Source organism: Pinus tabuliformis, chromosome 7 (genome assembly GCF_031772625.1).
Source record: "Pinus tabuliformis cultivar Carrire ecotype Pingquan chromosome 7, CPIR1, whole genome shotgun sequence".
NCBI lineage: Eukaryota > Viridiplantae > Streptophyta > Pinopsida > Pinales > Pinaceae > Pinus > Pinus tabuliformis.
The window spans coordinates 119,002,247-119,029,494 of NC_142293.1; the positions used below are offsets into that span (position 1 = coordinate 119,002,247).

Below are 27,248 nucleotides of genomic sequence, written 5' to 3' on the forward strand. Positions count from 1 at the left end.
AGTCTTCAAGTTTTAGCAGAGGAACCTACCCCAAGCATGGTCCTTCGAAGACAATTTCATCCGGTAGTAGAGGGGTTTGCAAGGGGACCTTGCTCTCATCAATATCTTTCAACACCTTAGTATTGCCCTTGTGCAGAGGGACATACTAAGGCAACCGAGTGATAGGGTCAGCACCCTAGGCTTCAACTTCCTCCACATCTACTCCCACATCCTCATCATCCATTGGGATGTCTTAAATTTCTTCCTCCTTTGGCTCTAGATTGATGGCTTTTCCCTTCTCTTGTGTGGTAGGCTTCAGTGGGTTTCTTCTTGGCGATGCACGCATTGGTATTGCAAGCTGCTTGCCCTTTTTATCCTTCGCGCTCACCTTGGTTGGGGTCGCCTTTGGTCTCGCCGTCCTTGGCGATTTCGGGACTTCAGCTAATACTTCGGAAACCTTGGGAGCAGCTTCTTTGGCCTCCATCTCAATTTTTGACACTGACTCCTCTGCTTTGGTATTTATAGCTTCTGTGGGCACCGACATGATTTTCTACAAGAACTCCTGTGTCTCCTTCGGAAATGTCTCAAATAGTGAACTTTCTATTAGAAGTTCGTAGTGCTCGCGATTCATGTGCGCCTGAGAGCTCAACAACTCAATTCTCGAAATGCCAAGTGTTTTTCGCTGGACAGCCACCTATAATTTATATGGCATTTTGAATTCAAATCCAACCATTCCCCCCAAATTTGATTCATTAATGCCGGATTGCAACAGATTTTCAAGGATCTGACCCATAAATTTCATCTTAAAGGTTGATCACCCACTCCAGTTGGCTGCATTTCTACTGTCAAATCATGAACAGTGACTTTAACGGTCACTTTCCAACCGACTTGCACAATTTCTCCCTGGGTAGCACATCTCCCTTCACGCTGTCATGACCCTTGTGACACTTCCTTGCTTCGCACAATCCTCCAATCACGTATCTCCTCAACCCAAGTAGTGTATTTTATAGTCCCGCGCCTCCTTTCAACTGCTTGGAGCACTAAGACTATGCTACCTTCATATAGTCACATGGCTGGACCACTAGTGTATGGCTTCAAGTGACTGCCATTCACCTTTCCTAGGAAGGGATCTCCATTGAAGTTGACCAATTGAACCACTCCTCCATCGGTAATATCCTTAATGACATAGGGCCCTAACCAATGCATTTTGAATTTCCCTGGAAATTTATCAAACTTGCTATCATATAAAAAAATCAGGTCATTTACCTTAAAGGTGCATAGTTTAATGTGTCGATCATGCCATGCCTTTTCGCGCTACTTTTGGACCTGTTGTTGAAATCCAGCTAGAAATCTCTCTTCCTCAAGCTCAGCCAGCTGTGCAAGCCTCTCCTCCAAGGCTCCTCGATCCATCATACCCATGAGTGCCGCTATGCATAGACTAGGCACAATGTATTCCATGGGCATCATTGCTTCAACACCATACACAAGCCTAAAGGGTGTTTTTCCAGTCAACTTCTTGCATGTCATCTGACAGGCCCATAATACTGCGGGTATGCATAGGTCCCAATCACTTGGTTGAGCATTGCAAACCTTGGTCAACATGTTCTCTATCACTTTATTAAATGCTTTCACCATCCAACTTGCGGGTGATAAGGAGTGCTCTTCTGGTGATATACCTGAAATTCCTCCATTAGCGCATTTATCATTTCATTCAGAAAGTCCGTACCATGATCACTCATAAAAATCTTTGGACACCTGAATCGTGTCAGTACATACTCAAAGGGGAACTTTAGAGTAGTCATGTCTGTGCAATCCTTCACTGGTTGTGCCTCCACCCATTGAGTCAAATACTCCATCGCAGTGATAATGTACCTTTCTCCCGTCTTTCCTTGGGGCTGGATTGGTCCCACAAAATCTATCGCCCATTTCTCAAAGGGTTGTAATGTCATATGTGGATTCAAAGGCAGCTCATCCCTCTGCAATGACCTACCAGTCCTTTGACACACATCACACGCTTTACAGTACTTTTCGAATCTTGATGGAGGGTTGGCCACCACAACCTTGCGCGTAGAATCTTTTGCGTAGTCACTCTCCCTACATAATGCCCTCCAACGGCGCCCCCATGAGCGTTCGCGAGGATACTTCTCCTTTCAAACTCTAGTACATACTGTCGCAATATCTCATCAGACCCCATTTTATACAGATCCGTGACAATGATAGAAAATTATGTCGCGTGCACCACTAACGCCTTCTTTTGCTGGACGATGTATCCTTCTGGGGTAGTTCTTGTCGTTAGGAAGAGTATGATATCTTCAAAATTTCCATCTGCGACACACTGCAATTAGTTGCGCGTCAAACAATCCTTCTTCCAAATTAGTGGTCCCTTCCCCTATTTCGATGCGCGATAGATGGTCTAGTCCCACATTCAGTCGTCCAGGCTTCATAATAACTTCAAAATCATACTCCTAGAACAATAACAACCACCTACAGATTCTCCCCCCCAACATAGGCTTATTGACCAGGTATTTCAGCGCGGAATGATATGTATACATCTCAAAATGGCCACCCAGCAAATAGTGTCTAAACTTATGGAGTGCATATACCATGGCTAACCCTTCGCGCTCGGTGGTGAAATAGTTCTTCTCCACCTTGGATAACCTTCTGATTGTAGGTTTTAACCCCGTACAAAAATTACTTGAATACGAATTCTAAAACACAAAAAATAAACAATGCGAGAGAATAACACATAAAACACATATACACAGAGATTTCCCCTGGATCCCAAAACCAGGACTACCAGCTTGGTTTTTTATTATATTCCTTTCAATGTTACAATACATATTTATACATGCCGAAGAATCCAATACCATGGACCGAAAACCATTGTGTCTAAAACCATGGACCAAAAACCATCGCGTCCAAAACCATGTGCCAAAATCATTACAAAACCATAGGTAGGTCCGCCCAACCTAATATAGGGTCCAAACCTAAAATTTTCTGGTGCGCAACCCCAGACCCCATAGAGTGGGGTTACCTGCACCCCTCAAACCCCCTGTGGCTCCCTCCGCTACATAATCGCCGCAACGAAGGGGGTGCTTCACCCCCCTTCTAACCCTCTAGTTAACTACGAGGGTTAGTCATGGAAAGAATTGAACACAACCCAACACTACTTGTGAATGCTATAGGATGGTCCAAGTCTCCTCCCCCAACCTATGTCATTACTGCTCCCAGCACTATACATGATGCGTCAACATGTACATGAAACTTATTCTTCCAATCTGAGAAGACTATAATTGATGCGGTGACCATCTTTTCCTTCAATACATCCAATCTTCTCTTATAGTCCTCATTCCAGCAGATTGTGACATCCTTTTTCAACAAATTCTCCATAGGCACGGTGATCTGGCATAGCCATTGATAAACTTTTTGTAATATCCTATATGTCCTACGGTAGCGCATAAATGTTTCACACTCCTCGGCACTTCCAAGTTAAGTATCACTGTGATCTTCGTGGGATCTACCATCAGTCCCTATCTACAAACCACATGACCCAGCAAGGTCCTCAAAGGAACACAAAACAAGCATTTCTTCAGATTGAGCGTGATCTAGTATCTTTGACAGGTATCCAACATCAAGCGCAAGCTTGCTACATGGAATTTCATCGGCCCAAACAAAGTCCAGTCATCAAAGTATACTTCCAGGAACTTGTGAATAAATTCCTTGAATGCCTCGATGACTACACTCGAAAAAATCGAAAGTGCATTCTTCAATCTGAAAGGCATTACAGTGTATTGAAAACACCCCCACTCAGTTGCAAAGGTTGTCTTGCTCCTATATTCCAGTGCAATTTTGATCTAATGGTACCCAGAGAACTCATCAGTGAAGGAATATGCTTCCTAGCCACCTACATTGTCCAACACTTCATCAATTAACAAAGTCGGGAAAGGATCATGTACACAAGCATCATTTAACTTCCTGAGATCTACACATATCCTTATTTCATCCTCCTTCTTCTTCTCTTGTACCACCATTGGGACTACCCAATTAGATTCTTCCATAGGCTCAATGATGCCTGTCGTGAGCATCTTGTCTACTCTAAGCAAACCTTTTCCTTATACTTCGGATTAAGACGGTAAGGTCTTTGCTTAACTGGCTTCACGCCAGGCTTCAACGTGATCTTCATAACACCTAGGTCCCCGATTATCCCTTTTAGATCTGTAAGCTTGGTAGGGAACAAATATTGGTATTCACAAAGCAATTCAGCAACTTTATCCACCGTCCCATCATCCTAGTAATCTCCAATCTTCGCAAACTTGGGCTCTACCTCCGTACCAATATTTACCTGTTTTGTTTTCAGTGGCACAGTTATATCAGGATTCTCAATCTGCGGTCCTTCAACCTTGCGATGACCTTCTATTTCAAGGATGTTAATCTTTCGTTGGTCCTCATCTTCTTCTCCAATGGCTACGTTATAGCATTCCAGCGCATGACTCAGCTGAGTGGTCCAATCAGGGTTAATCAGGCCCAAAGAATCCTATGGTATCCTAAATATTGTTGCTTTCACTTCTTGTAGTGCCTCACCAATATAATCAAACCCATCTTCAAAGTTGAATTTCATTATGAATCCCTCGCGCAGAATGTCCCATTCACCTATACCATGGTGGAGTTATGTTTCTAAGTATAGTTCATTGGGATGACATCCAGGGTGTGACAGAACAAGTGCACCCATTCAGGTTGGGGCTTCTCCCCACAAGCCTGAGCCCATTTAGCCAAGTGTGTGCATGGATCATCCTACCCATAATATTTGTCTGTAATTCGTATCTTCGGCTTCCCAAAGCGTGTTCTCATCATCCTTCTACACGCGCCGATCATCAAATCTACCCTTGTGCATACCTCGCCATCTTGCGTGTGTAGTGCGTATTGCCTAGTCCAAAGCTTGGAAATGATACTTCTCTGGTACCTCCCTCTCAAGTGCATCCAAAAATATATCTACATCATTCAGATCATCATAAGTGGGCAAATTTCTTACCTCTGATGACACACATCGCAGCGACCGGGTCATCATGTTACAGCTCAGCGTGATTACTTCATGTAACCGATTAATCCAGCGTTCTAATTCTTGATGAGAGTCTGAGGTGCAGGAACTCTCAAAATCCCATGTAGTTCGTCCATATGATGTTGGATTCACCCAATCTTGGTCTCGTTCTATTATCTTATAGATATAGTCTAGATCTTCATCGCTCTAATAATCGCGGAGTGGTTCAGTATAGCGCAATCCTTCAGTAGGGTCTAGGGATACTATTATGCGGAGCGATTTCTTCTCAAATATCATCTTTTGCTTCTTTATGTTGATTACCCCATTCATATCAATAGCCCAATCAATTCTAAGGAGTGCAAGGTAGGGGTTGTTATCATCTACAATTTCTATTACTTTGAAGTCAGCCAATGCGCTCACGCCTTCAATATCAACAGTCACCCCTTGCAACTCCCCCAAGGGGACGATCTTCTGTTGACTTTCCATCCTTAACTGAATCGAAGACCACTAGAGCACGAGTCTTCCCATCCTTTCCCAAGTCTGCTTCAGTAAGAGGTTCACGTCGGACCCCAGATCCAAACTAACCTGATCCATTTCATACTCTTTGTTAGTGTCAATATATGCATACTTCCATCAGGGATCAAATATGTTCTATGCATTTTCATTTTAGGTGTCTCATATTGAATTTTGGATCGTTCCATTAGGTCATGTTAAAATGGTCCACTGATGGTTTTCTTTTTTTTAGAAAATCAAATCTTCCCTCATGAGGTACATTTACTAACCCATTTCCATATTATATTCAGTTGAGGTTTCAAATATGTTACTTTAGGTGTCAAGGCAGTTGTCTTTCCATTAGGTCTTAGGGTTCATTTCCAAGATCAAAGGCATGATTTCAAGTGTAAATAAAGGGCAGAAAAGGCACGAGGATGACGAATAAACAAAGAGTAATTGTCAATAAGTCATAATGATTGTATAAAGATCTTTTGTCACTAATGTAATTTTCATCTCAAAAACATGTTTTTGAGATGAAAATGGAGTATTTTTAGTTGATTTACATTCTTTTGATATAATTCAACTCATTTTATGTAATAAGTGTTCGTAGATGCCCCTAGCATTTCTCCTTGCTGCAAGAAAATGAAACCACTGAAAAAAACAGTTCAATCCAAGCATCATCCACCTGAAAAGAAACAAAGAGAGAAAGGTATTAAATAGCGAATTAGAGGAAAGAAGAAAAGGTTCCAAACTTATCACTCTAATTTGACAAAGAGAATGAAAATCACTGAAGGAGAGAGGCCAATTGAGGTCAACTGGTGGCTAAGGAAAAGAGGTGTTGTGCATAGGAGACAGGGTGTTAGCATAGGAGATAGAGTGCTATGCATAGGAGATAGGGCGTTGCACACAGAGTAGTTGGAGGAGGTGCTACACACAGAGGCGAGAGTGCTACGAATAGGAGTGGAGCATTGTCCATAGGGTAGTTTCTCCAATGCAAATTTGAACGACTCAATGCATAGAGACAGAGCGCTGCGCACCTATAGGTGGTGCTACACATAGGGCCAGCAAGTGCCAAAACACTCTGTCAACCACCCAAAACATGTTGTTTTCCTTCTATAGCCTATAAAAAAGTAAGTGTAATCTTTGAGCTATCCTCTTGGTATTCAATTCATTAGTTTGAAGTTGGTTTGCTATTTCGAAAATCAAACCCTAGATTGCCTACTAATCCCTCCTATACATCCCTCCACTCATTCCTTAAAACCCCAATCTCTCCTACTCCACTCATTCCCTGAAAAACCTAATCCCTTCTATACATCCTTCCACCTCTTTATTGAACCCTATTCCCTCAAACAAATCCCTCCATATCCCTTATTCCCTAATCCCCAAAGCAAAATCCTAAAACCCTATTTAGTAAACAGCCCCTATCAAAGAAGAATACCCTCCCTCTCATTTTCATATTATATATATTCCATCCTACACCACATAAGTTCATATCCCCTTCCCTTATCCCTGATCACCAATACTTACTCCTTCATTACCTTCTCTAGGGCTACACAGCTTTAAAATCTGACAAACATGGACAAAGAGGATAGAGATTAGAGGAGGAGGAAAACAGTGGCAGTGAGATTTTGGGAGATGAACCTTAGAATCAAAGAAACCACATAAGGGAGGCAGAATTATCAGGGAGGAACCATCAAACATCATAGAGTTACATGCTTCTCATATAATTGTCACTTGTTTTAGGCATCTAGGATGTTATAAGTTTTGTGAGAAGGTGGAAAGAGTCCAACATAATCCTGAGCTAACCAGGCTTTTTGTAGCCAATCTCCGTGGTAACAAGGTAACTCTTGCCGAGGTGAAATTTACAGTCTAATCCTCCATCATTGTTGATGCTACAGGGATTCCAAATGTGGGGGAGAAATGGTATAAGGCACAAGATTTGGATGAGCACTATTATGAACCATACATCAAATCTAGGTACAGAAATGAAAAGAAGAGGACTTTTCCTTTCAAGTTCCTTGAAGACAAATATTCCCCTATGATGAGGATCATTATGAAATATTTCACATGTGAGGGAAGATTTTCTAGATTTTACACCTATCACATTAGGATTCTTATTCAATTTACAAGAGTGAAAATGTTGAGCATCCTTTATTTCTTATTCAGGAACATTGAGAAGATGGCCTACGTTGTATAGAAAAAGCCATACCCCTGGTAGATGAGTAGTCTCTATCACTATTCCCTAATTGAGATGATTGTGCTACATCACCTCAACTTCCTTAACAACTCTTGGGAGACATTCATTGCCAATGACATCTTCAGGGGTCCTCAGATTCATCCACTAGTGCCTCAAGAAGCAAAAACGCCTTCTAGTAGTGCCAAAGTAAACAAATATGAGAAGGTTAAAGAGACTAAAGCTGTTGAGGAGCCAGAAGCCTACAAGACATATCAAAGAGGGGCTAGAAAGTTGTTTGCAACAGGCTCCACAAAATGTGGAAGGGGCTTTGCCTTCTTCATCGACACAACAGGTACAATAGGTGCAGCAACTGCATAAAGGGAAAGAAAAGGTGCTGGAGGAAAGCCTTGATGATGAGGAGGAAAGGGATTTTGATTTAATGGAATATGATGAACCAGGACAACCACACATCCATCATGGCATTGAGATAGTTGACTTGGAGGCCCAAGATGAGGCAACAAACGAAAACATCACCATATGGGAAAAAGATGCACAGATCCAAGCACTGATGGACAAATTGGCAAGAGCGAAGTATGTCATTTCATACCTTGATGAAGAGAAAAAGTAGCTAAGTGACAAACAAGTCCGAGCATGGAGCTAGAACTTCTCAAAGCAAGCAGGCAAGGCAATAAGGGCAAATCAGCAATGCAAGAGGAAGAAACATCAGCTACCTAGACTGCAAAACAAAGAATTGAGAAGGAAGTTGAGGAGGATAGATAAACTTGGCTTGACTGGGTCAATTTTCATTTGGAGAAGCTACTCCAAAAGGCCAACGGGGACAATCGAATCATGAGGCACATGGCTTGCCATTACAGGACCCGAAACAAGATTTGCAACATAAGGGTCAAGCAGATGAAAACAAGGCTAAAATAAGCACTCAAAGGAAAAAAGGAGGATGATAGGCTTAGGTTTCTTGCTGAAGCTTCCTTGGCTGATCAAGATACTTAATGGTGGTATTTTCCACAAATTTTGAGCAATTTTTCAAGAATTGTTTCCTTTTGAAGAATTTAGCAATTTTTGACACAGAAATTTTGGCTCTGGCGCTGCGCTTTTCTTAGGGGCATCCAATGAGGGAATGGTTAGAATTTTAGGATTCAGAATGATGAGTACAAGTACCCTGGTCATTTGCTAAGATTTTAGAGCAGAATGGATCAACCAAAAGGTCAAAAAACACTCGAAAAATGACCTTTCTACCCTTTTTTGGACACACAGAAGAAGTCTTGGGAGAATCAGTTTTTGAGGTGTCAAATAAGATTCAAATGAAGAAATTCAAGATGTTCTGGAAAGAAGTCTTGAATGTATTTCCAATGAGCTATCATGAGCTCAAATTGGACACTAGGAAGGTCTCCAAACTGGACCTGTAAAAAGCATTGCACATAGGGCTTGGACGCTGCATAGGACAAAAATTGCGTTGAGTTTCCGTTTCACTATGCCTTGACTGCAATTTTGGGTTTCCTCTCATGGATGGTGTTTTACTAATGTAAATGTTGACTAGGGATGTAAATATGATGGATAATAAGTACTATAAGGTAGATACATTAGATTAAAAGTCATCTTGAAGACAAATGAATTAGTTTCCTCACTTTTAGAGGCAAGTTGTTAGGATGCCTAGAATCTAGTTTCTTGTTCAATATTGGTTAGATTAGCTCCTAATATTAGGGATTCGACCCCTCAGAATGGGAGGAGGTTGAAACAATGTCTATATCTTCTTCTTCTTTCTCATTTAAAAGGGTTGGACCCAGTTTGATGCTTAGGCTTTGAGTAAACATCATTTTGTATCAATTTTAGCAGGAGATTAATGAAAAGTTGTATCTATTTCTTTGGGATCCATGTGGTATGATGCTCAGTTCAGTTTTCCTTATCTTTTCATGAGTTAAAATTTATTTTTGATTCCATTTCATCATTTCATGCTCTTTATGTGAATGTATACAAGTATGAAAGGCAGAATACATAACTTCTATGCTCTGTTTTGGGTAGATATTTCATAGTCTATGTTTTCTTCAGTTTAGGAAGAATCCATGTTGCTTGCATGCTCTTTGTAGCTCCTCACCTATCTTGAATCACCTCACCATCAATCCCTAGAGCGTTGAGCCTTATGCCTACCTTACCCCATCGAAACCCTGCAATTTTGACCTAATTTCCTTGCCCGAACTGCCTAGCTCCTCCTGATCCAGCAAAACCCCTTCAAAATCAAATCAAACCTTGTGCTACTATACCTAGCCTAATAAAATTTCTTGATCCTGCCATCTTGGCGGAGATCCTTACGGAGAGAGCCCTCTCCTGGCCTAGTAGGCTAGCTATTTGGCTAAGCGTGGTTTGTGGTTACCCTGGCACTGCCTTCCTTCAGCTTGAGGTTCAATATAGGTGATAACACTCTCCTATTTACGTGATCAACCTCATCTCTCATCCTGTCCTTGTTTTATGCTTACCAATTTTTCGTATCACGCGCAGTTCACCTGGAGTGTTTCTGATGCATCTATTTAGAAGCTCCTGTAATCTCTTCACAGCCTTGCTATCGCTCAATAACTTCATGCAAGTCTCTAGGAAGGTTGTAAGCATAAAAGGGTCCATCTATTTATTAGGCTTATCCTTTCTCCCTAAGGTGGAGGCCTCAGCGAAGCTCTTCTTTGCTTCAATGAACATTTCGCATGCGTGCTCCAAATCAAATTCAGCCTCCTTCACCGGAGCTTTGCGAACCCATGCACTATCTTTGGGTTGTTTCCCCTTATCGCCCCCTGTTGCAATTCCACTTTGGAGTACTATATTCACATTCAGATCCTCTTCGCAAGGCTCAAACATCATCATCTGTAGGTTCTGAGTCAGCTGAGGTGGTAGCACTCCTTTGTCGTGTATCCTCGCTATCAGCGTAGGACAATCCTCTGTTTCATGATCAAACATGGTGCAGTATTTGCACGACGGACACGTTGGATTAGTACAATCACGAGCATAGTGTCCTGGTCCTCTGCAATTGTAGCATATTAGCTATCCTTGACCTCTGCTAGGTCCTCCTCTGCTCGGCCTTATCCACGCCCCTGAAAACCTGTTCGCACCATCCCCACGTTTTGGTTAGGGGGGCGCGTTTCTACCTAAACCTTATAAGCGGGTGTTCTATCCATAATTAATTCATAGCTCCTGTAGTTGCGCTCATCATGCCCTATCGACCTACACAAGTTTCACAACCGTTATTATGGTGTTTGTACAAACTTTTGCAGCAAATGACAGTGATCCGTCGTATTTGTTCCTGCTACCTGACATATAGTGCACGACAATACAGGCCCCGCGCTTGGTCCTGCTTGGGCCTCTGGCCTGAAAGGCATCGGTCCTCCTCTTGTAATGTAGTTCGTAAAGACCGAGAAACGGTATTTTTCATGCCCCTAACCCTTGCATTTCAAGAACCATACCTCTTCTCACACCTCCAATCGAACTGTCCTGTCCTGCTTCAAGCTCTACATTTCAATGCAAATATTTTGCAACTACGCATGGATCTGCTGAACCCCCATATTCGGATCATGTATCGATGTTTCATGCAGTCTCATTGCAATCTCCAAGGCCTCTGCCTAAGTCATTATCGTATGTTGGGACAATGCAACCCTCAAGTGTGGCAGGAGTGAAGCCACGAACCATTCGTGGTGTTGTCCATCTGTTAAGTTCATATTAGCTTCGTGGATTTTACACTTCAATCTCTAATCTAATTCCCAAGGTGTCTCGCCTAGTTTCATTGCGATTTCCTTGAACCTTACAATCGACTATGCCTTAGATTTAGGCCTACTGAATTATTTGCTCAGCACGGTCTGGATGTCTGCTACTCCAACGTTTGGGTTATCATTAGAGTATTTAATGTACCAAGTTAGTGCGCTATCCTGCAGAGCTCTAACCACTATTGTCTTCTTCATGTGATCATTTGTAAAGCCCTGAGCTTCCCACACAGCTTTCACAGTGAACCAAAACTGGTCCAAGTCTCATTTCCTAAGCCTTTGAACAAAAGCAGCTTCACTAAATTCGCCATGCTAAACTGCGGTGGAGGTGGAGGCGGTACGGGTGAAGTCGTAGGCAATGGTGGTGAAGTTGGAGGTGGTGTGGGTGGAGGTGATAGTCACGGGAATCCTTGTCTTATTAACTAAATAGCACTTCACAGAGAAGCCTGCGCTACTCCCTCTTTGTCACCTCGTGGAGGTGAAATTAATGGACTATATCCATGACCCTTTCTTCCTTCGTTCCTGTAAGTTTTTCTGCTTCGTGTAGCTCTGAACATCAAGGTAACTGCATAACCTGCTTTTCACACAATAACTTTTTAATCCAGGTATTCAAATATTTCAATTACTTACCTCACGAAACTTTGAAAAAGTGTTGCTCCGCCTCGTTGTAGCTGACTGAGGTATGGAACACGAATTCAATCACAAATCCTCCTATGATGCGATTGAGTCAATGATCGATAGCGCGGATGATCTTATCCTTAGAGGCTTCCAATATTTTTACTAACTCTGGGGTCCAAATAATAGGACCATCAAGTCTCCACCTTCCTTGGCTATTTTCCAGCTTCGCGATCCACTCATATAGCTCAACTAGAAAGGAACAGAAAAAGATTGCGTGTATTTCTGTATATAGGTACCTGTCCAGCCAGTGTTCCTTTGTCAGCCACAGATTTCTATTCTCTTGCACCACGAATTCGTGGATCTTCCTATCCAACCAATCTCCGATCTCTTTCTTAGTTGGATTCCAGTGATACGACATCACACATCTCTTATGCAGATTCCGGTCCCGACAACAGAACCATTTGTTGGGTTGGAGGGGCCTAACCCAGGTTCAGCATTAGTTAGCCAAACAAATCCCTACATTACTGTCGCTTTCGACATCAGCCCGTGGAGCATGGACCGAAGTCTCTCCCGAAGCAGTATGGGGGGATGCTGGAACCAAGTTTCCGCACCCTGAGATGGTTGTGATATCAGTTTATTCCTTCTATTCCTGCTTTCACACAGGTCATTGAGCTTTGGGGCTCTATCTCTCTAATCCCTTTCTCCGCCCTTTGGTACCTCCACAAGGGGTACGATCGGTCTTCGCGCAGCTCTAACCTACGGTTCAAGTACTGTCGCGCTGCTAAAGCAACGTATAGAACAGGTTTCCAAGTTATCCTTAAGTGGTTAATTATCTTACTAAACAATCATAGTCAGCACTAAGTAAACATATATTCTTACTTGCGTTCGCTTAACCAATGTAATTACATACATTTGCACATCACATAAGCATTATAAATGAAATTCATATAGAAGATGACAAGATGCATTATCAGGAAACAAAGACACAAAATTTGTAGAATACTTCTCTTTATTGATATCTTCAGATGATTACAGACTCTATCCGTCATGTGCACACAACTGCAGGGGTCTGCCCACTCAGCTACAAACTTCCACCCTAGGCCTTTACGCACTCAACTACAGATCCTCTACCTACGCTAATACTCGAAACTTAGACTTATTACCTCTACAAAGACTATCTATGACTTATTAGAACTACTTAGAGCTTACTTACTTAGCTCTTTTTATACAATCCCATAGTTTGTGGACCATGGGTAGATATTTACAACCGACTTTCCTTTACAAAATAAGGGTAGAAAACCCTTTATGTCTCATGACACCTTCTCTCTCTGCTACCACAAAATGTGGAGTCTTTACAACTTTATTACAAAATTTGTCCCAAAACATGGGCTTTTAGCCCCAAAACTGTCCTCGGGGATCTCGTTCCTAACATCTTCGTAGTAGTTGTTACACTAATGTATCTATGCCTCTATACCAATTCATGTGCATGCAAAATCACCCCTCGGCCTATGCAAATTTTGATTAAGAAAAATATACGTGGAATCCCTGGTTGATTGGAATCTCTAGAAAGGATATTGTGAGTTCAATTAGCTACACGAAGGAGCAGATAATAAAATGTCAGAAGGTGCCCCATGTTTGAGACACATGAGGAGCTCTTTAGTTGCAGGAGTATGTCATCTTTGCAAAGTATTTTTTGCATGCGGTCATTGTTTAACGACCCATCATGCTAACATTTAATCCAAGATCCAAGCAATCAATTGTTGGAATTGTAGGGTATTGCAGGCATTGAAACTACATGATTGGAGCCGGTATGCAAGAGCATTGTATTAATACGTGATCCAATTGGTGCGGTGTCAAGTACAATAAGTTTTGAGTCAGAAATTGGGTCTTTATCTCAATATATTTCTAGTGGTTAACTATCTAGAAGTAGGTCTATAGGGATTATTATCCTATTGCTCCAATGATGTCATAAGGGAGATGCTTGCACTGCACAATTTGTGTTCCCATGAGTCGACAGTTGGAACGTCATTTCCATTATGACCTAGGACGTGGAATTCTTCCAGGAATGGAGTTAACGATAAAGCATTCAATACCAAGTAACTGATCTATTTTTAATACCAAGTATCGTTGCATATTAATGATTCATATCCACTTTGGTTGGTCTCCATGACATGTGAGGTTTGGTTTTCTGTGTCATGGATTCTTGACTAGTTTCCTAAATGGATGCTCGTTAACTGAGAAGCATATCTTGACATCATTTATTTAAGAAACATTATTCAAAAAAAATTAGTACTTTATTTATGTAATAAAGCTCATTACTTATATAATAAGTCGTTGGCTCCTGTTGGTTAGCATACACAGAGTTTGGGTTGAATAATGATTGCAATAGCATATATGGAGTGGTGAGTCAAAGAAACATTGAAGTTATAAATGTGTTGGGCTCGAACACCTGGAGGTGCCTTAAAATTCATTGATTGTAGTGCATTGGTTCATCTCCCTCTTTGTGCATTAACTAAAATCTCATCATATGTGTGTTGGTTCATTTATATGCCCCTATCGTTGGTTCATATGAATTACAAGGCAAGTAATTTGACATTTGAATATTCAGAGCAGAAATAAAAGGCCATCCAATAAACACATGATTGCTTCTCATTTGAGGACCTTGGTTTGAAGCCTCTAGAAATTTTTTTGCCTAGTGATTGCCAAATTTTCGCGACCTTGATATTACATTTTGTGATTTCAAAAAATAAGATATAAACTTTGTTTTTATAGTTTTCTGTCCATTGTTGTAATGCGTTGTTTTTGAATGGAAACAATGTACTATTCTTCTTAATATCTAGGTTTGGTACTATAGTTGCAATTGGTGTTAGTACCATCCCTTATGCAAGTTATGTTGAGACTCTAATTCTTCATTTGGCCTTGGTGTAACATTTGGCAAAGTGAGCACCCCTTTCTTTGGTTTTGCGAGTACATTTGAATCCACAAAATTAAACTCTTCGAAAATGGAAAGGATGAGGCATAAACCAAAAATTTGTAGAACCTTGGTTGGAGTAATGAAAACGTGATAGAAATTCATCTTGGGAAAGGGTTATTAGTGAGAAAAAAAACACTCAAGTTTCTATTTGGTCTCAAGAGGGAGATTGTTAGGCATGGTACCAAATCAAGTCAAAGTTGTTAATGCCCATAGTATTTGCAACCTATGCTATTTCCCATAGTATTGGGCCCATGGTATTGTAATGAAATAATTTTACATATAGGGGTGTGAGTAAAAAGGAATCATGGGTGAAAAATAATGAGGTGACTAAAATGTAATAAGATATTCATTGTGATAATAAAAATATATTAAACCCTTTCCCTGTGATTTTTCCCAAAAATGGGGTTTTCCACGTAAATTTGGTGTTCTGTGTCTAAGTAAAAGATTTCATGTCTATTGTGGTGAAAATTTAATTTTTCATTTTAATTTCTTCTATTTTCTTATATTAATAAAATAATGAGAATTGTGACACAATTTTATGAAAATCTAGTGAAAAATTTTGAAATCTAGGTTACAACTGTCAAGCTTCAAGATTTTGGGTGCTCCATGGGTTTTTGATGAAGTTGAATCCATTTCCACTATCAAAAACAAGATTCAAACAATTCTACTCTCAAATTTCTTTGAAGAACAAGTGATCAGTTTCAAAAGATTTTTAACCATCTAGAAAAATTTAATACTTCAATGAACCACTCCATTAAAATAGGCTTTCATCCCGAAATCGTGCACAACATGTTGCAATAATGCTCCCATAGGTAGAAAATACTTTTCGAAATCATAGCACAAATCATCTATTTCCATTCTCGTCAACTATAATGGCTACTTAATGTTTACATTATCTAAGATATCTTGAAAATCTTAAACATGAACAGTTGTTCTCTACTTTTTTATTCAGTTAGAAAAATCATATAGTACTCTTAGAAAACCAAACATTTCACTAACGTACTCCTTCCATACAATCATTCTTTCAATCTCTATACAACCTAGCAACACATGATATTCATGATATTCATAATTATTGGTGCTTGGGGTTACCAGCTTAGAGTTATCAGCTTCAATATTCAATCATGAAATGATTTACACAAAAGGAATGAGGAAAAAAATTTAAGTCATTACAACTCTTTTTATTATTAAATAAATTTTACATAGACCAAGAATTTTCAAGAATCAATAATCACCTATATTTAGTGGCTTTTAAAGATATCTAAAACTTGTATAAATTTTGTAAAATATAATGAGTAATAGTGGCTAAAAATATAATTCTAAGAATGACTTTAAACAATTCACTAATCGACTAGACTAGTTAACACAGGAGATTATTTGCAATGCTTTCATTTAATTTCAGCTATTATATTTATCAACACTAAAAATCCCTATGTGTTTTCTTTTAAACTCAAAAACATTTCATCCCACTCATTTGGCGAAGATATTTTCTAGTTGATTTCTAGATCCACAAAATTGAAGTGATATGTTACCATGATTGAAAAGCTCATAAAGGAAGTGATAACTAATTTCAATGTGCTTGCTCTCTTTTTTTGGTGGAACACATGGTTCTTTCATAATGAAATTGGTAATTTTTGTCACAAAAAATAATAGTTGGCTCCTTATCAACATGTGAAAGATTTTTCAAAAACCTTTTTACACATTGCATAGCATGTTGTTGCAATAGTTACTACATATCCTACTATTGAGGAAGATATTGAGACAATTTCAGGGCTCTCGAGCATGAAAATAGGTTGAATCCTGGACTAGATTATATAAGAAACAAATCCTGCAAACCATTAGAGATCAATTGAAAGAGGTGGAGTCTAACCTCACTGGTGAGGGAAACTCTCTCTCTCTCTCATTTTGAAGTCATGGTAACAATGGAGACTTGGCTTCTAAAACCGGGTCATACTAGTGGCTAGAAAAACCAATATATGTACATGATATACCTTTATTGGCTTTGGAAGTTGTTTTTGGACCAAGGAGGAAATTTTTTTGGTCTTAGATGATATGGTGTTGCAAATGGAAAGAAGGAATAACAAGTTAATGTGCATTGAGAAGAGTGTGTCTCGAGGGCCTGGACCCAGTAGCAACATCCCTATGGACACAATACTTATTGAGGCTAATGCCTCCATTTCTTCTTTGTTTACTTGATGTTTTGTTGTTCTCTTTTATTTTTATTTAAGACTAGGTTTTCCAAATCTATGATTCATTATCGAGATGGTTCTTATATATCCCCATAACAAAAAAGAATATACTTTGATAGACATAATTATTTTTTTGTTAATTTATTTCAAATATTGATAGTAACCTTTTCTATTAGTGATATGATTTTCCATGTGCTAAATCATTAATAGGAAAAGATGAATTATATATATAACTTTATATTACTTATACTTCCATGTGGTGGACCATTAACAATCAAAGATGGATGATATATGCAACTTTCGATTAGTTATACCAAATTAATTCAATCCATGGCTATCTCATTCTACAAATATCTTTACAAATGTATTTATAATTAATTAAAATTATTTATCTAGAGAACAATTTAATTTCAATTTAAAATTTATTTTATTTTATTTTAAAACCTACATATTGCAATTTTCTAAAATTATATATTATTTATGTGTGAATATTCTTTTTAATATATATATTAAAAATGATACATATATATACAAACATACAAATATTGGCATGAAACCAAGCAACCTAACTCTGGTTAGTTAAAATACGAAGACTATACTTCGTATATCCAATACACCAACATAATATCATGACAGGACTCGTATATCCAGTACACCAACGTAATATTAGGACAGGACGGGGTCTGACAAGGTCATATTAGTTTCCATACATGGAACTAGTTTTGAAATGGTACGACGCGTTATCACTTTCCATTCTCGTCAACAATGATGGCTGCTCTATTTTTCAATCAGTATTTGACATTATACCCTTCGAAAAAGAAGGAGAGAGTATCATACTGTACCTCCTCATTTGAATGAGTCAATGGAATTTATTTTTGTTAGGTAAACTTGAGTTAGGATAGATTCTAAGTTGACCAAGTTAAACATTGATGGCTTTGGGGCACATGGTATTGTGCACCCATAGTATTCTGCCTGTAGTATTATATGTAATGGAGCTTATAAAAGGCTAGAAGGACTTCATTGTAATGCAAAACCTAGAGGTGAGCAGTGAAGGCTCACTTGGTCAAATTGGCTAGGGTTTTGGCCATTGCTAATAAGATCTTATTAGGTTGGGTTTTTCCCTGGATTTGGGATTTTCCCAGATAAACATTTGTATTTATGTGTTTATGGTTGTTGCTGGCTATTTTTATATTTATTCCTCTCAGTAATTATTTATGTTATGCAATAAATTTCTTAACCACTGGCATCGCAGCCAAATATTGGTTTCAAAGGGATTCTTTGATGCGAGGGGTTTATAGTGCCTGATGAGATCAATGTAGCCTTTTTTATAGATCTGGGTCTAGAAAATAATGGTGGAACAATCGTACGTGGAAGAACCTCAAGCAGAATGTGCAAAAGATAGTCTCGTAACTACCAGGGATCGCAGTGCATTTGCGATATTTACCAATTTGGAACATGCTGACGAATTGTTCGGGATTCATGCAGCTATTTAAAGAAGGTCAGTAGAAGAAAATTGTTCATGCAGCTTCGAAAATTGTTCGCTTTCTGCTACGTGAGGCCACTAGTGCTGGAATCTACGATATTCTCATTGGGCTCAGAGTTGGAGCGGTTTGATAGAAGTTTTTTGAGCAAATCAAATTGAGAGAGGATGGATCAGAATTGCAGCAGCAATAAACCAAAAAAAAAAAAAATGAAGTCAAAATTATTGCATGTAAATCGGCATACTACTGTAAGACTTGGTAAGGCATGTGTACCCCTCGGTGATCACGGGTAAAGTCTGGGTTAGACCTAGGTGATAGGGGGGATGTCGGGTTAACAATACCCCGGGTAAAAACTCTGAGGGGGGTAAGAGCTAGAGTGAGCGGGATTGTCTCACTTAGCAGGTTTGGCTGGAGTTAGTCAAGGAACCCCAAGTCAAGTTTAAGGGGGGAATTGTTAGGTAAACTTGACTCAGGATAGAGTCAAAATTGACCAGTTTAAACAGTGATGGTTTTGGGGCACATGGTATTGTGCACCCATAGTATTCTACTTGTGGTATTATAAAAGGCTGGAAGGACTTCATTATAATGCAAAACCTGGAGGTGAGCGGTGAAGGCTCACTTGGTCAGATTGGCCAGGGTTTTCGCAAATGCTAATAAGATCTTATTAGGTTGGGTTTTTCCCCAGATTTGGGGTTTTCCCAAATAAACATTTGTGTTTATGTGTTTATGGTTGTTGCTGGCTATTTTTATATTTATTCCTCTCAGTAATTATTTATGTTATGCAATAAATTTCTTAACACTTTTGGAGACTGAGTCTTATGATCTCCACCGTAACTCGTGCGACAACGTATCACAAACCCACTCCTATTGAGATAGGAATCTATGACTATGCTATTTGTGCATTCCTCACACAACACGAGCATCCAATGGCCTATCATAGTTAGACACTTTTCGATATAATTTGAAAGTACCCACCTATGATAAAGAGATGTATTCTATTGTGTAGGCTTGCAGACAATGGAAACATTACATTCTGGGGAAGGAGATAGTAATCCATACTGATCACCAACCTCTTCATTTTATACAGACACAAGGGAAGTTGTAGAACAATCGCCATCAGAACTGGTCTACATATCTACAACAAATCCACTAGAACATTCAATACAAAAAGGGCATTACCAATCATGTTGAAAATAGCCTCAGTCGGCCCCTAGTTGTAGCACTGACTATTGTTTTGAACTCTTGTGGCCACACGGCCTGTGGATGGTTGCAACTGTACAAAAATGATCTAGATTTCACCACCACATACTAGATACTAGTGGATGGAAAGTAAGTTCCTAATTTCCAGCTCGAGGATGCATTATTATGCTACCTGGGCCACCTTTGTGTTGCTCCAAGTGAGCATGCTAAGATAATTTGGGAGGTGCACTAGAGTAGGATCACAAAACACTTTGGTGTGGAGACAATTGTGGTCGTACTACATAAGTACTTTAATTGGCCAAAAATATGACATGATGTTGGAAAATATATGAAATCTTGCACTACCTATGCCATCGTGAAACGATCCATCAAGAACCAAGGCCTCTACACTCCTCTGCCTACTCCTAGCCAGCCCTAGGAATCCATCTCCATGGACAGTCTGTCGGGTATCCCTTCTACTAGACATGGTAATGACTCTGTATTTGTGGTTGTGGATAGATTTTCTAAGATGGATATATTGGTGACCTACAAGAAGAGTATCACGATAAAGGACACTGCCAAACTCTTATTTAAATGAGTGTGGGTATATTTTTGGATCCCACAGACCATTGTATCAGATCAGGATATCAGGTTCTTAAGCAAATTTTGGTCACACCTCTAGACACTATTAGACACCAAGCTCACCAAGTCGATTGCATTGCATCCCTAGACTGATGGTAAGATAGAGGCCGTCAACAGGATGATAGTCCTGCATGTACAACTACAAGAATCCAAAAAACCTAGGATGAGAGCCTTCCCTATGTGAAACACAACTATAACATATCTCTCCATAGCTCGACTGATCATTGTCGCTTTCAAGTGGCTTTGGGAATTTAACCATTGTGTCTCATTCATGTCGCCATGCCTCATGCGACTACACAAACATAATCCACACATGTACAATATGAGGTTGATAAAACAACCAGGTTTATTGAATGCCTCCAACATATCCACCATCAAGTTCATGATATCTTGGATAAGTACAATGCCAAGCACAAGAAGCGACATAATCTACATAGGGTGACACACAAGTTTCAGGTGGGTGAAAAAGTTTGGTTGCGTTTGCAGAAAGAATGTCTTACCAGAGCCCATCAAAAGCTCAGAGCACTCTGATATTGGCCTTAAACCATCAACAAGTTTGGGATATAATGATCTTGAGCTTAGCATTCCTCCATTTCTTCCCCTGCACCAAGTGTTCAATGAGGATCGTCTTCGGCCATACTTTCCACCATTACTGGAAATATCATACATTGCAAAACAAATCATACCAACAAATCTAAACTCAGGCTGCATGTAATAGGCCACAACCAATCGGAACATGGACACATAGATCAATAGCAGCCACCATCTATTTCCCTAGTCCTCATAGTTGCATACGATCCAAATCTTTTGCAAGGTTTCTGCGTGGCTGACCATACCTCTGCAGGTAAAAACATTTGTCACTTTTTCATTATTTCTCTATCTGTAATCTTCCTTACTATTTTGGTTTTTTTTGGAACTACACATTAACAATGCCTCTGTTATTGAATATATTATAGATAGCGTGAAGGTGAATGGATTTGCATGCAAGGATCCCAAGATGGTGAAAGCCCCTGAATTTTTGTTTCAAGGACTAAGAAACGAAGGTTATACCAACAATATTTTTGGGTCCCTTGTCACACCGGGAAATGTAGAAAAGTTTGTGAGGGTGAATACGCTAGGAATATCAATGAACAACGTAGACTTCACTCTCGGGGGTGTCAACCCTCCTCACAACCATCCTCGTGCCACAGAGATTGCATTTGTAGTGCATGACGCCATTCTCACTGGTTTCATCACTACCAATAATACTTTTTTCTCTCAGTAGTTAGAGAAGGGAGATGTGTTTGTGCTTCTGAGGGGTTTGGTGCATTTTTAGAAAAACATTGGGCCTTCCCCTGCTATGACCATCACTTCATTTAATAGCCAACTACCAGGAGCCCAAGTGCTTCCATTCAACTTGTTTGGGTCGACTCCTCCTGTTCTAGAGGATGTGTTGGCCAAGGTGTTTCGGATCAGTGAGAAGGCCATCAAGAGAATCAGCTCTAAATTTAACCCCAATTAGATTTTTTTTAAATGTTCGCTATGCCAACAGGCATTTTTAAATAGAATATACTAGTTGGTTACATTGTTCAATGTACTTTTATGAATAAATAGTCGAAGCAGTATGACTTAGAAATATTTTCAATAAGGTTGATTACTATTTGTGCCCCTTTCTGCAATGTATTGGGGTTATGATGGTCATTTGATTACGGCTGGACAATGAAAATCTTGGCCATGATTCTAATTTGATGTGCATACCTAAGCTTTACTAGATAATCTTTACTTTCATTTGATTACCACGAGACAATTATTCTGATTTCATTTACAAATATAAATAAAGGTTAGTAAACAAATAATGTTAGTTTTGGAGGACCAATAAAGTGCAGGACTTGGAACTGAACACAAAACACAGCTTGGAATTCACATTGTCAAAGAGTGATTTTATAAACGGTGATGAAGGTTCTTGAATGTCGTTGGCGATGGCTTCTTCAGAAAGCTAATTGACCTCTCCAAACTTCCTATGAACTCTTTAGAAGAAACTAGACAATGCATTGAATGCAGATGGTGGTTGGAATTAATGTTTTCCAACACTCCCCCTTAATTCCAACCATATGACAAAAAACACAAAATACACTATAGCACAATACATGAGACACAAACATACTCTTAATTGACATGCCCGCTGGTCTAAATCTCAGCTAGACTTACAACATAATCTGGATTTTCTACGACACATAACTTACTTCTACAAGACTCAAATTTTGCCTTCCCAAGAGGCTTAGTGAAAATCTCAACTACATTCTCATTCGTATTACAATATATTATGTCAATTTCCTTTGATTGGACTTTTTCCTTTACAAAATGATATTGTGTGTCTATATGCTTTGACCTTGCATGACATACACGATTGTTCCCCAATTTGATGGTGCTTTGATTATCACATCTGATCACTGTAGGTCCTTGTTGACCTTCACCAACATATTCAAGTATTCTTCTGAGCTATATAGCTTCACAAGTGGCACTGCATAATGTTTTATACTCTACTTCAATTGATGACAAGGAAATTGTTGGTTATTTCTTACTGCTCCATAATATATCTCTCGATCCTATATTGAACACGTATCTAGTGGTGGATTTCCTGTCATCTGGATTTTCGGCACAATCAAAATCAGAATGACTTTTCAATTAAACATTACAATCATTAGTATATTCAATACCAAAATTGATAGTTTCCTTTAAATATGAAAGGACCCTTTTTACAGCTATCTAATGGATTTTATGAGGCTTAGCTATGAATTGACTAAGTATGCTTACTGCATAAGCAATATCTGGTCTAGTGTTAGTGAGATAATTCGGGGTTACCACTAATTGTCGATATAATGTTCCATTCACCTCTTTTGTTCCATCATCACTTAGTTTGATATTTTGTTCCAATGGAGTACTCACTGCTTTACAACCATTCATAGGAAATCTAATTAGTACCTCATTTATATATTTTATTTGTGTGATTAAAGTCCTTCCATCATCTCTCCATAATTCAAGACCGAGACAATAGTACATCTAACCAAGATCCTTCATCTCAAATTCCTGTGATAACTTCCTTTTTATATCCTTAATCAATTTATCAGCAGTCCCTATTATTATTAGATTAGAAAAATATATATACCGTAATACCATATCTCAATTTCTATCTGTCTTGACATACAAATTAGGATCATTTTTTCTTTTGTTAAATCCTTGTTGAAAGAAGAATTTATCTATTTTCTCATACCAAGATCTAGGTGCATATTTTACTCCATATAAGGCCTTTTTTAACTTGCATACAAGATGTTATTGTAACTTCTTTACAAATCCTTCTAGTTGAACAAGATAAATGTCCTCTTTTAAGTCATCATTTAGAAAATATGACTTCAGATCTAATTGATGTAGCTTCTAATCACATTTAGTTGTCAATGCTATCATTATTCTCATTGTATTCATTTTTGCAACTGGAGCAAAGGTATCTCCATAATCTATACCTTCCTTTTGTGAATAACCTTTTGTAACCAATCTTGCCTTATATATGTTTATGCTACCATCTGCATTAAATTTTTTCTTGAACAACCATTTTGATCCTATAGGAACTTTATTTTCAGGTAATTCTATTAATTCTCAACTTTCATTTTTCATTATAGAGTCATATTCTTCTTTCATAGATTCCATCCATTCTTTATTATTTTTAGCTTGTTCATAATTTAAGGGCTCAAAAACAATCATTAATTGAGATATTAAAGCATAATCTTTGTACCTAATAGGGGTTTGAATATGTCTTGTTGACCTTCTTAAAGGTTCATTACATTGTGGTGTACCTTCTCCTCTTCTTATTCTCTTTGGAGTGCCTTCATCGAATCTTTATGGAATTTGAATCATTGACATGTCTTCTCAAATGCCCATGTTTTCTTGAGCTTGAGTTGATTCCACAACTTATTCTTCTTCCTTAAAGCTATCATAAGGAGGTTGCCATACATTATGTTTATCTTCTTTTATTTGCTTATCTGCATGCTCATGAAATATAACATCTCTACTTTCAAAGACTTTGTGAGTACTTGGATCATACATTTTATATGCTTTTCGATCAGTACAGTATCTAATAAAAATGAATTTGATGGCTTTAGCATCTAATTTCCTCCTATATTCTTTAGGAATATGAGAAAAGGCCTTGCATCCAAATATCCTTAAATGACTAACTTTAGGTTTTAAACCATAAAATGCTTCAAATGGTGCTTTGTGCTCAAGATACTTTGTAAGGCTTATATTTTTAAGATATACAACTATATTAATGACTTCAACCCAAAAACTATTAGAAAGTCCTTTACTTTTTAACATACTATGAGCACATTCAACTAATGTTCTATTATTTCTCTCAGCTACTCCATTTTCTGAGGTGTATGTGGTACTGTAAATTGTTGCATAATTCCATTTTGTTTGCAATATATAATAAAAGCTCCTGAAGTGTACTCACCACCTTTATTTGATTGAAGAATTTTAATGCTCTTTCCTATTTTCTTTTCAACCATACTCTTGAATTCTTTAAAGTATTCAAACACGTCACTTTTATTTCTTATAAATTGCACCCAGGTGTATATATTACTATCGTCAATAAATATAAGAAAGTAATATGCTCCACCAAGTGACTTAGTTTGCATTGGACCAAATACATCAGTATGCATTAGTTCAAGTATTTCACGTTTTCTTCTATTTTCATACACAAGAAATTCTTCCTTATGTTGTTTTCATAGTGCACAACATTCACATTCAAAGTCTTCACCCTTAATATTTGGAAGGACTTGTACCATCAATTTCTTTTATAGTAACATTAGGTCATTATGATTTAAGTTTCCATACCTTTGTTGTCAAATCCCTATATTTGACATGCTTGTCGATGCCAAATCTTAATGCCCATTCTTCATTACATCTAACCTATACAATGCTCCAACTCTCATTCCTTTATAAACCAAGCATTATCATCATTAGTTTCTATTGATAAAGCAACATTGGACACAGACAAATTAAGATTTCTAAAGTCACGACTAATTGCTTCATCTCTATCAACATAATTTCTTGAATGTCTTCTTTGTTTAAATTGATCAGACCTTCTTTTCATGCAATTCTTAGCAAAATGACCAGGTTTTCCACAGTAATAACACACATCATCTCTACTTGATTTAGCATCTTCCTTAGTAAAGGTGTACCTTGAAATGATTTTACATGTGTCTTTTTGCCTTTATTGCTCTCACATGGGCTTCACCGACGAAGCAATACTATATCATGTGCGTTCATGTTGGGGTAAAAAAAAATAAAAAATTAAAAACCATTACACTGACTATATAACTAGGGGATTTTGGGTTTTTATTTACCATAGAGAAATATTAGTATTTTAGGGTATTTTTTATTAAATATTATGGCCGAGTGCATAAAAAAGAAGCTAAATAAAAATTTTAACTATGGTGAGCGCATTATTTGTGATTTTTTTTGCAGTGAAGGTTGCAGAGGCACGCACGTTGAGCGTCGTTTCCAGAGGGGTCAGTCGTTCTGTCAGCTAAGCCAAGCATTCAGCCAGTCCAGTTCCATATGCGAACGATAGTGACCAAACGAATCAGTCTTTCTTTGCCTTGCCGAAGTAGTAGTTCCAGTGATAAGTTCCATTCCTTGATGTGTAGATTGAGCAGGGGAGGAAAGGCTTCACACTAAGCATAGTGAAGGTCGCAGAGGGTGATTTTTTGGTAATGAAGGTCATAGAGGGTTCACAGTGAAGGTCATACATTGCATTTCGTGATTATTTAGCAATGAAGGTTTCATAGGGTTCGTAGTGAAGTTCGCAGAGGGAATTTCGTGATTATTTCACAGTGACGGTTGCAGAGGGTTCACTAAGGGTTCTGACTCATGCTCCTCATGGGTTAGGAAACCTCCTAAGCATTGGACTGGTAAGCATATTCTCGCACTTCTTTTGATGGGTCCAAGATATTGTTGTAGGCCTTGGACAATTTTAGAGCAGGTGAGAACCTATTTCATTTTACTTAGTGCAACTAATTTGAAGATTTTTTGCTAGAGGCACTACCCTAAGGGTTATTGATCTAGGGTTTTTAGATTTGTTTCTTTGTTTAGGGTTTCTTAGGGTTTTCCCTATGGTCTAAATCCTCTGCCAAGGTTCACTTCAGTGGATGATTTAGATTTTTTTGACTAGTAGCAATTGCTTATGAGTTGATGAACCTTTTTTTGTGGATCATCTCTTATTTCTAGGTTTTCTCTAGCGTTGTTTTATTGCTGGTAATTTTGTGGAGTTAAGTAAGTAGCTAGAGGGCACTAATATAAGCCCAACGTCATTATCTACTAGTGCTACTTTCTCAGATGATTTTGGTGGTAATTTTTAAAAAAATTTAATGGTTATAATTTGTATTAAACATTACTATGGTCACACCATACATCATAATAATGAAAACGAAAGGGTCTTTCTATAAAGACAATCTTTCAAAAAGTTTCCAAAATTTTAAATTGTTTCTTATATATTGGGTTGATGTAACTTCCATGAAGATATGGCATAGAGTTCTACTAGTGTAGATTCTAAGAAATTGTCTTGGTATTAGATATATTAGATATACCTTACAAAACATAGATAAACCTAGAATTAGAAAAAATAAATTCCCATTATTGACTTATTTCTTGGTATATGTCAATAACTAAAGCTCTTGGTCCACATGTTCTATGTCCAA

At 38.5% G+C, this 27,248-nt stretch overlaps 1 pseudogene; it reads left to right on the top strand.

Annotated features, from left to right (window-relative positions):
* The first annotated feature begins 263 nt into the window (after window positions 1–263).
* On the top strand, window positions 264–22,021 carry LOC149246022 (germin-like protein subfamily 2 member 1 pseudogene; annotated as a pseudogene).
* The last annotated feature ends 5,227 nt before the right edge of the window (window positions 22,022–27,248 follow it).